Raw genomic sequence first — 10,831 nt, 5'->3', positions numbered from 1 at the left:
CGAAATTTTAACCCCGGAGAACTGATGCGAATCCGAACCAAAATTACTAATGACATTTATGCCTCGTTCACATTACGATTGTCCGAGCGATCGTCCCAACGATGGTTGGCCGAACTAGCCGTGTGAATGCATGTCCTGACAATAGTTCACGTAGTTACGAACGTTGCCACTTTACGATGGTTAGGCACTGGGAGACCGGAAACGGAAGCGGCAAGAGAAATACGAAAAGCTCGTGAAGCTTTATTTTTTTCATGGATTTTTCCAAGGAAGGAAGAATATGGGCGGAAGAAAAATTATTCGGTAAATACACGTTGAACACAGTAATATCTTGTCCCTGCATTCCTCAACAGCTTTGCTAACCGTCAATTTCCCGTTCACTTTAGATGTCAGCACTAGAGGGCAGCACAGGTTTTAACCGTCGTCGTGTGAATGCACGATAGTTCCGACAATCGCTGGAACAATCGTAATGTGAATGAGGCATTAGGTCGAAAACGCACAATTTTTAAACTACAGAAACTTTGAGGCAAGCGCTCCGATTGGCCGCGAGTGCCCTATTGTTAAATGCTCTGGACAACTCATGACTTCGAATACTCTGACTACCGCAAAAACGCGAAGTAACCTAGGCATCCGGCAACAAGGCAAACTCGCGGCCAATCGGAGCGCTTGGCTCAAATTTTCTGTATTTTAAATATGTTTTGGACCGAAATATCATTAGTAATCATGGTTCCGATTAGAATCAGTTATCCAGGGTTAAATTTTGGTGATATAATTTTACTCTGTATATGCTCTGAAAATTTCGTGATTACAGCGTGAGTTTAAAACAAATTAGTATTCGCGATAAAAAAAGACTAGCTAAGCGGGATTGATGAGTGGTGTTAAGTACAAACGCCGTGAAAACATCTGGAAATGGCTTCAATGCAATGTGTTCGCTTTCTGTAACTCGCATATATAATAAATTTAAAATTTGTTAAAAATAAAAATGATGTTTGAGGACATTTTTTCAGTGTTTAACTCACAGAGACCTGCCAGTAAAAAACTACTACTATACATAATTCTGATGTGACAACGCAATTATGAATCAAAAATATACAATTTTTCGAGGATACACAAGAAAATTACTTTTTTCACATAGCATTCTCCCCATGATAAAAAGTTGAATTGTTGAATGAAAATTGACATGAAAGGTTTGCTTGCATACCCCATATTCATTTTAGTACATTTCTCAAGAATTTTTTTAAACCTGCTGATTAATCCAATGATTCCAATTCATAAGCAATTATTAATTACCACGATAGTGTCTAGAAAGCCGATCCTCAACGATTTGCACCAACCTTTGGAATGTAACGTGAAGATTTTTCCGGTCATCCCAGCAGCATTTCAGGTCCGATTCATCCAACTACACTTCGGGTAAGTTTTCTCTCACTCACTATTATAGTTTCGCGGCAAATGTATGATGTCCGTTGGTTGGGGCTCCCTAAAATGTCAGTGTGGATGCACGAATTCCCCCAGCTACTTCGCACAATCCAAAAACACGCGGTACTAACCGCTCTCGACGTCGACGAGACATAACTATGTGAATCAATGCAAGTTCGATACCTTAGTAAGTGCCTCATTTGATTCGTAAGAATATACCTCCATAAAAAAGCGGTCAGACTGGTAGTGGTTCTATTAGAAAAGAGGCCAAGGTATTTCGAGGTTACTGGAAAGAAATAAATATGCGAGCTATTAAGGAAAATTTGCCCTTCTTGCCGAGTAGTGAGGTCAGATACAAGCTGCAGACCGTGCAGTGAACAGAAGCCCCACTTCCATCTAACTAAAGTATGTTGTGAGTAACTGTCATTAAAATAGAGAGGGGAGATTCACCCATCCGATCAAGCCATTAGACTGCGAACCCAAAACCTCCACAGAGAGGCCAGCGATTCAGCTAGACAACCGTAAAATAAAACCTTTAGCTTTCCGGGCGAACGCCCGAAGTTGATCGGGACGCACTTCCGCGGAACCACGTTTGTAAACATCCCTTCAAACGAAGTTCTGAGCGGTCGGCAGTGCTCTTACCGAGGATGTAAAATGCGTAGTTTTTGGGCTTAAGCCAGAGGTCCTTTCTAACTTGCCAATGATCAACCATATTCTACTAGTAGTAGGTATCTTTGTTTCACTAAAGTACTCAAATACGTTTACATTGAAAGTTGCCGCCCGCCGGCTATCGATATCTTCAATAAATTTCTTTTAAAAACCTGGAGTATGATCCAACCCTATTGCACAATATTCCATGACTATCGGCAACGAACATGGTCATAAGAGAGATTTACGAGGGAAATATTTTTCAACCACCCAAAAAGCTCCAATTTTCACGCTGCTCTAAGGAGTGGAATGCCGATTGGTGTACCATAAATTCGAGCTGAAGGTATTGTCATCCCATTCCAATGCAATATGGTATGAGTAGGACCTCGATAAACTCGTACTCCCCAATGATAAAGTACTGACAATTTTGAGAAGTTAAATACATCGTATCCGACCCATAGAAATAATTTTAAAATCTTTGTTTCCAGTGTCACCAGGGTCTTCATTTAACGATTTATCGGAACTTTATGAAAAAACTCCTCTATCACTTAATTTGTTATTAAAAATTAAATTAAAAACATTCAAGATGGCCTTCCATTACTTTTTTTTAGCTTTTGCGGAAAATGAAGTGAGTGCTCATTAGCGCGTGGCTTATTTTTTATTTTTCTCGGATAACTGATTTCAACCACTTAACCCTTTATAACCCAATGTTGCTTCTAAACAACATCAAAAATGTTCAATCTTTCAGCTCTATTTAGGAGATATCTAAACTAAATATTATTTTCAGTGTAAATTTTATTGACGAAATATTTCGCTGTCAGGATAATTATCATTGAGTCATTTTCAAGTTTTCGAAATGAAAAATCTTGAAATTTGATTTCTCCCAAAAAACGGCTTTGGGTTAGAAAGGGTTTAGATATGCTATGGGGTGTAAAACCAATGTGCTAAAAAATCAGGTCGGTAAATCAACTTTTAGCGGCCGCTCTAGAGCACCAAGTGCAATCCTCAATCCTCCGGTATTGTATCCTAAGATTGGTTTGGCAGCAGCTTGAATGCTTAGCACTCTCCATTCCTCTAGTCTCTCCGCCATCCTCTTCATTTCCTCGTAGAATTGCACCCAACATTTTTCATTATTTGGTCCATCAACTGGAACCGTGGTCTTCCTCAGGGCCTTTTTCCATCAACATGTCCCTCCAGGATTGTCAAGATGATCCCCCCATACATTACTATATGCCTAATATGTTGGGCTCTTCTATTTACGACCGATTCCAACACTCTTCTTTTCTCTTTAATTTGATTCAATACTTCTTCATTTAATATTCGGTCTGTCCATTTAATTTTTAGCATTCGCACCATCGTACGAATAAACTCAGTCTCTTCTTATCCTCTTGACCCAGATTCCATACTTCACAGCCATACAATATGCCATACTCAATACGTAGGCTTTGAGATTTTTTTCCTAATTTCAAGGCTGTTACTACTAGATGTTAAAATTTGACTCTTTTTTCTAGAATGACGCTTTTTCCTTCGCGATTCTTGCTTCTTGCATCTATTGCAATAGCATTCTACTAACAAAAGCGAAAAAACAATTAATTTTCTCAAATAGACCAAGTGACATTACTTCCAAGGCTAAAATTAAGAATTACAAATCTTGTAACGCAAAATTCATCGTTTTCACGTGTGACCAATAGGGTGGTTTCCTATTATTTTTTATTTCCTTAATCGAAAGATTATTACTCCTGGAGTACGTATTTCACGCTTTTAGATTTTTAAATGACGATATCTATTTTTCGCGATTAAACGAAAAGTGAAAATTTTCAAGCGCGCGAAAACGCGACGGGTGCCTTCATTGCCTGGCGTTGCGTACGTGGGGGCGGAGCTAACAGCTCGTAGCAAGTTGGAGCCCTTCACAGCTCTGCGTTGCGAAAACAAATGAAAGGCAAAAAGCGTCGGCTCCTAAAAATCGGCCTGTGAGCATATCATCTTATGATTTCGAACCAAACGCACAATACATATGTTGTTTTCTGCATGTTTACACAATTTCATTTCTTAAAATGTTCTTCTTAACTATAAATAGTATTTGAAGTTAATATGGCGACCATAAAGTTGATAATCATGCATGTAGTGATGGTCCTTGCCTATGCATTATTATGACCTCTTAATTTTATTTCCTAACTCGGAATATTCGAATAATAGTTAATTACATGCACTAATGAACATAAGTAACGTGGAATGTTATCAGGAATATTTATTAATGATAACTGTTGTTCAAACTGATTGTCCTAGTCACGTTATCTAAATAGCTCTAAACGAGTAGATTATGAGGGCAAAATTATTAGATATCAATTGGATTTTAAACGACCGTAGTCACCAACAAGCACCTCTCACGCTGCAGTTAGCTTGTGATACCATTTACGGGCATGTGTTACGCTAATCTATGCTCCTCAGTGATTGTAATCTAATTTATGGTTAACATTCGTCTAATGTTTAGGAAAGATACGAAATATCTAAGCTGAACACTTCAAAATAATAGTAAATAATGAAATAAATAGCATTTGCCACTCCAATTAGAGCTAATCTTGCATATTTGTATACCCAGAAACAAACACCAATTCGAAATCGTCGGCGTACTGCCACCTTGACGCAGAGAAAATACGGCAGGTTCAGAGTTTCTGCGACGACGCAGCGAGCTGGAGACGTGACGTCATCAATTCTCAAAGACGGGCTCTGATTGGCTCGCTAGCCGCGGCGTCAACGCAACGCCGAACTGTGAAGGCCCCCTAAGTATGAATGCCGGGAAAACTCCGTGTGACGTCGTTCTGGTTCCCGCTGCCGCAAGTGAGGTGACCTTGGGGCGAGGCTTTGAGCGCTGATACGACGCAGGTTGCTACCAGGTAGCAGAGTACCCTTCTAGCAGGTAGCGCTTGGTTTAAAAAAGTATTTTTAATGCATTATCAAACGAAGAAAACTTTCCGACCTTAGCCAGTTTTAATGTGTGATTATTAAGAGATGTTTCCCTGAACTCTGTGCCTCATGCATGCATTGGTAATCTCAGACGATGTAAAACTCCTATCTACTCTTATAGAAACTAGGTCCCTGTTACGTCACGTGGAGTGGCATCGCATGGGCGCCAATCTGGCCTTTTTCAAATGAGGTTAAAATCGATTGCCATTCGTTTAAACTGGTATTTCTAACACCAAATACATAATTTGTATATTATGAATACACTAATGGTGGGTAACGAATCGCAATCTGCATTTCGTTTTCTTTGATGAAGGAAACCACCCTATTGTTTTCGAGGAATCAAACATTTTATCTTCCGAACGCGGCCCCGCTCTCTTCCCCTACTATGCCGCCCTGGGTGCTCGCGACCGGCACCCACGATAAGCTGATAGGTCCTGCGCCCCTTGTGGCCCTCTACGTCCCCTTCACAATCTTCCAAGAAAAAGCCAAGGAAGTCATTTCTCGGACCCAGAAATGGCAGCAAGTGAATTATTCGCAAAAAAAAAGACGGGATAAATTAGTTATGAGACATGACAACCTGGTGAAAACAATCGTAGAAGGACAGTTGTAAGGGAAAAAGGGGAAGAAACGGCCACGAATGAGTTGCAAATGGCCGCGGTGAAAGTCGGAACTAAGAGGCAGCACCTGAACTTAACCCTGGCAGACGTCGTTATGGTTATGGCATTGAAACCCGTGTAAATTAAGGAAAAATCTGAGGAGAATATGTTGGATTCCAAAGAAATAAGGTCAAATCTTATTATTTTAAATTCAATAACCACTCTTTCATGTGAACTGTAAGAGCTTACGCAGGGATTCTAACACTCCTGTACATTATATTAGGGGGCTGGCGTGGCGTAAGAGAGAAGAATGGAGAGCAGCGTGAAACCAATCTCAGGATTGTTGAGTAATGATGAAGACGTAATAAAGTGAAGCGCTTTTATGAATTTTCATTCGGAATAAATTCTCCAAATTATGTTATTTTGAGATGACTAGTGGCGGGAGAAGCAAGATAGAAATTATCAGCAGAATAGCCTAGGCGAAGAGAGCATTCCATCAAAAGAAAGACCTGCTTACAGCGGGAAACTTAAGTAGTAGATCGCTAGTAGCCCACGTTTCCACTCAAATGTCACTGCTCCCGGGACTTTGCTACCCTTTTCTTTGTGCTAATACTAGAAAAGCCCAGGCAAAGAGAGCATTCTCCAAAGAGTATGCTCCTATATGGAAGTGTGGCATGGACAATGACCGTAGCGGAGAAAGCAAGGATAGAGGACTTCGAAATGTGGTGCTACAGAAGAATGGTGAAGATCAAATGGATCGACCGAGTTAGTAACGAGGAAATCCTAAGAAAAGTAGGAGAGAAGAGAAGCCTCATGAAAACCTCAACAAGAAGACGGAAAAACCTTATAGGAAACATCTTGAGACATGATGGCCTGATGAAGACAATCGTCGAGGGACAAGTGGAAGGTAAGAACGGAAAGGGGAAGGCCTCGAACAAAATATATGGAACAAGTAAAGGAGGATGTGAAAGAGAAGAAATACGTAGGTGTGAAAAGATTAGCTGATAGGAGAATTGAGTCGAGAGCTGCGTCAGACCAATCCTAGGATTGTTGACCAGTGATGATGATGATGTTATTTTATTTTTTTTTTTTATTATCAAACCACCGGATACAGCTCTTATTGGCCATTTTACACCGGGGTGTTCAACAAATGTAACAAGTAAACGTACACAAACGACCATGCCCTGGACCGGGGAAACCTACCCAGGCGGGACTCGAACCCGCGACCTCTTGTTCGGCAGGCGAGAACGTTACCCCGCCGCCACCGAGGCCGGCAAATTTTGAATAGAAAACTATAAAAGAGTATGGCTATTCATAAACATTTTTCTTTATTTTTTTATACAATTTCACTTTGAATTCATCAGAAGTTTGGTGACACTCGGTCAATTTGAGGGCATTAATTTTTAGTGAAATTGAGCCACGTCTAAATATTAAAAACTCGATGTATGATTTTTGATCATTTTTATTCTGCTCCCTGTAGCATATTTCAAGAGGTTGAAATTAAGAATATGAGAAACATTAAAAATTAAGTCACACCCGTCGTAATGCTTATCGCATATGCGCGAAACACTCGCTAAGCTGCTTGGAATGCACCTAACTCAGATTTGTAATTAACTCTTTTTCTGAAAAAATTCTTACCATCGACAATTTATGCATGGACGGATGAAGTTACGAACAAAGTTAAATTAATATTCAAATTAGCAATAGATGGTTTCCTATTATTTTTTATTGTTTAAATCGAAAGATAATTACTCCTGGAGTACGCATTTCACGCTCTTAGATTTTTGAATGACGAAATCTATTTTTCACGATTAAACGAAAAGTGAAAATTTTCAAGCGCGCGAAAACGCGACGGCTAAGTAGGAATGCTGGGAAAAGTCTGTGCGACGTATTTCTGGTTCCAGCTGTCGCCGTGTGAGGTGTCCTTGGGGCGAGGCTTTGAGCGCTGATACGACGCAGGCTGCTAGCAGGTAGCGCTTGGCATAAATAAGGATTATTATTACCCCATCAAGCGAAGGAAACTTTCCGACATTAGGCAGTTTTAATAGGTGATTATTAAGAGATGTTTCCCGGAGCTCTGTGCCTCATGCATGCATTGGTAATCTCAGACGATGTAAAACTCCTATCTACTCGTATAGAAACTAGGTCCCTGTTACGTCTCGTGGAGTGGCATCGCATGGGCGCCAATCTGGCCTTTTTCAAATGAGGTTAAAATTGACCATTGCCATTCGTCTAAACTGGGATTTCTATAACCGTATTGCAATTAACTACTGTACCTTCGTGCTATTATTTTTTATAGTGTTAAAAGTTGTGTACAAGCAGTACAATAAACGGCATAAAATATCAGGCTTTAAATATCCTTTATATCAATTAGGAACAATATCTTTAGACTGCGCAATCGCCTTAAAATTTGATATTTTTTTGAAAAAAAATTATATTCTCAGCGCTTTTAAACAATATGTTTAATTGTATTATATCAAAAACATGTACATTTTAATAGTTTCGTTTTAGGTTTAGTATCAAAAATAAAAATATTAGAACTGCGTTAGAATAATTTTAGACTGCGGCTGAAGCAATGCCTTACTGCCTTAAATTTTTTATCAAATTCATGTACATCCATTTGCATCGTTCGGTACCATTCATTCTGACCCTTTAAACCAAAAATCAGTAGTATCAGCTATATCGAAGATTCGTCAACGGAACACAAAATGGATATCATGAGAAGAGCGCTTCAGCACATGCATGTTAACAAATCATTGCTTTTCGGCGGGCATAACGAATCTGCGGACCATTCTCAGAGACCTCTTATTGAGAATAGGTCAACGCCAACACCGGCTTTCTCTTCATGAAACCTGAAAACATCGCCAGGTAAGAGGCTCCACATTGTCCACGACTATAGAAATTAATTATCGTGGCAGACATACAAGGAAACGGAGTCATCCCGTAGAATATTGGAAAGTTCACTGAAGGGCGAGTGATTGAAAAATATCGTCGAAGGCGATACGATGTTTCTTCCCCTGAAGTTTACAATATATGATTGAAAACGACATGATTAGCAAAAAATTCAGTAGCAATGAAATTCAAAATTAATTTAGGCAATGCTTACACTTTTATCCAAGCGTAATCTTTTCAATAGGTTATCCAAAATTCAATCCTTTATAAATATTATCAATCTACTGACCAAATTATTATTAAAGTATTCTACCGATTAGGGTAGGTTTATTACATGTTTCTTTACATAACTTTATTTATCCCAATGCTACAATTGCTTCAAAAATTAAAAATTCTCACCCTTTACCCGAGCTCACGCTGTGCAAACAATTGACGTGTGAATTCCACGCAGTCAGGGTAGGGGGGGGAACTCCTTTTTCTAAGAAGAGGTGAGGCTGCACCAGAATAAAACAGTGGACCCTTTGGGAAGTAGTTCAGCTGTGAGAAAAGTGAGTAGTCCCCAGGACCGAATAAGTTAGGATAATGTGGAATTTAGCAGCCTTTTTCTGATGCGTTTAAATTATGTAATATAGAACAGACTTTTTTTTACATAAATTCTAATTATTTGCCTCTTTATTTTTCCCCAATTTTAAGTTTTATTTATTTCATTATTTTGTTGAACAACTATATCTTTTTATTCCAGTTTATACCAGTTCGGCGTAGAGGTAAGTGAGTATTTCATGGCCCACTTCCCTCTACTCCGGAAAGAAATAGGAGCACGAATTTGGTGATCATCCGACGGATACATTGTATGGCGAAGATTTTTAGACTGCTATTCTCATTTTTTTCCAAACCCATGCCAACTTATTTACTTACTTACCTGTGTCTCTGGTTCCTCGTTCGCTTCTTGATTTGAGTTTTTTTCTCTTGGTCAACCTCGGGGGACTTCGGACACGGGCTACAATTTTTTCCTCCATCTTGCATCCCGCACAATTTCTTTATCCGTATGCATTATTACCACTTGTTTTCCACTTTATCCGTTAAATTTATTTCCCACATCCGCTTTCAGTACCAAGCATTGAATCTATTTTTCTATTTTTCATCTTATTTATTTATTTTTTATCTATTTTTCCCTTAACAGTTTTTTTCCGTTGGATCATGCAGAAAATGTGCATAGAGGCATTAGCTGATAGCAGAATTGAGTGGGGAGCAGTGTCAAACGAAAGAATTTCTGATTGACGATTATGATGTAGATGAAGTTATTTGTGACGAAAGTCGTTTCAATAAATAACAAAGAAAAACATTGTCATGTCTAATATTAACCTTATTGCTGCGATAACGACCAAAATGCATCTAAATAATCAACTAAATAATGATATGAATAAACATAGGATTTTTAGTCCCATATTTCCATCACTTTCAGCAAGAAAACCTTCAGAATAAATATGAACAATAGCGATTTTCGTCTTCAGCGCATCTAAACATTATTGAAATGGCAATATACTAGATGGCGTGATCCCTAATGGGTACCAATAGCTGATTCCGACGATAGATTAATGCCGACATTTCGATGGCCGTCGTCCATCAAAACGTCGGCACCAATGGAGAGCCTGACTCGGCTGCAAAACGTCAATTTATCACCATCATACCCTATGAAAACTTCGGATTTTTCTTCATACTTCGAAATTTCATTTGATGGAGTTTCTGTGCGAGGGAAACTACGGCAGCCGGAGGGCAGGACGAGATATGCAAATCCAGGTCGCGTTGTCCAATCAGCGAGCATCTCTCCCGCGCCGCGCAGTCTTTCCTCGTATAGGTCCTCGACCCTCCTCGCTGGATCCCTTTCGAATGGTCACATTCGGCGGTCTCAAGTCGACCTTAAGGCCGTTTTACACCGGGCACGGAATTGCGCAGGTTAGAGCTGCATTAATTTCTAAAATGGCGTGGAATTGCGCGAATGCATGAACGAAATTAGAACAGGGGCTATTTTACCGTCTCGCATCCACGCATTCTCGCATGTGTTCTAGCAATTCACCGCTTTACACGACACAATTTTGATTGCGCCTTCGCACGTACGTCAGATTGCGCAATTCCGTGTACCGTGTAAAACGACCTTTAGGGAACGCTCGCGTTGTCCCGCCATGCGGGAGTTCCATGATCACATCTCGGGGACGGAGGATAATACGTAAATTTATCTCAGGAGTAGAGGATAATACGAACTGCTATTACGGTGACCACTTCAATATCAAGTATCGAATAGAGCTCACCCCAGACTGAGC

This window comes from Ischnura elegans, chromosome 11 (assembly GCF_921293095.1).
Source record: "Ischnura elegans chromosome 11, ioIscEleg1.1, whole genome shotgun sequence".
Classification (NCBI taxonomy): Eukaryota; Metazoa; Arthropoda; class Insecta; order Odonata; family Coenagrionidae; genus Ischnura; species Ischnura elegans.
The sequence above is the reverse complement of the archived record's forward strand: the minus strand, read 5'-3'. Positions refer to the sequence as shown.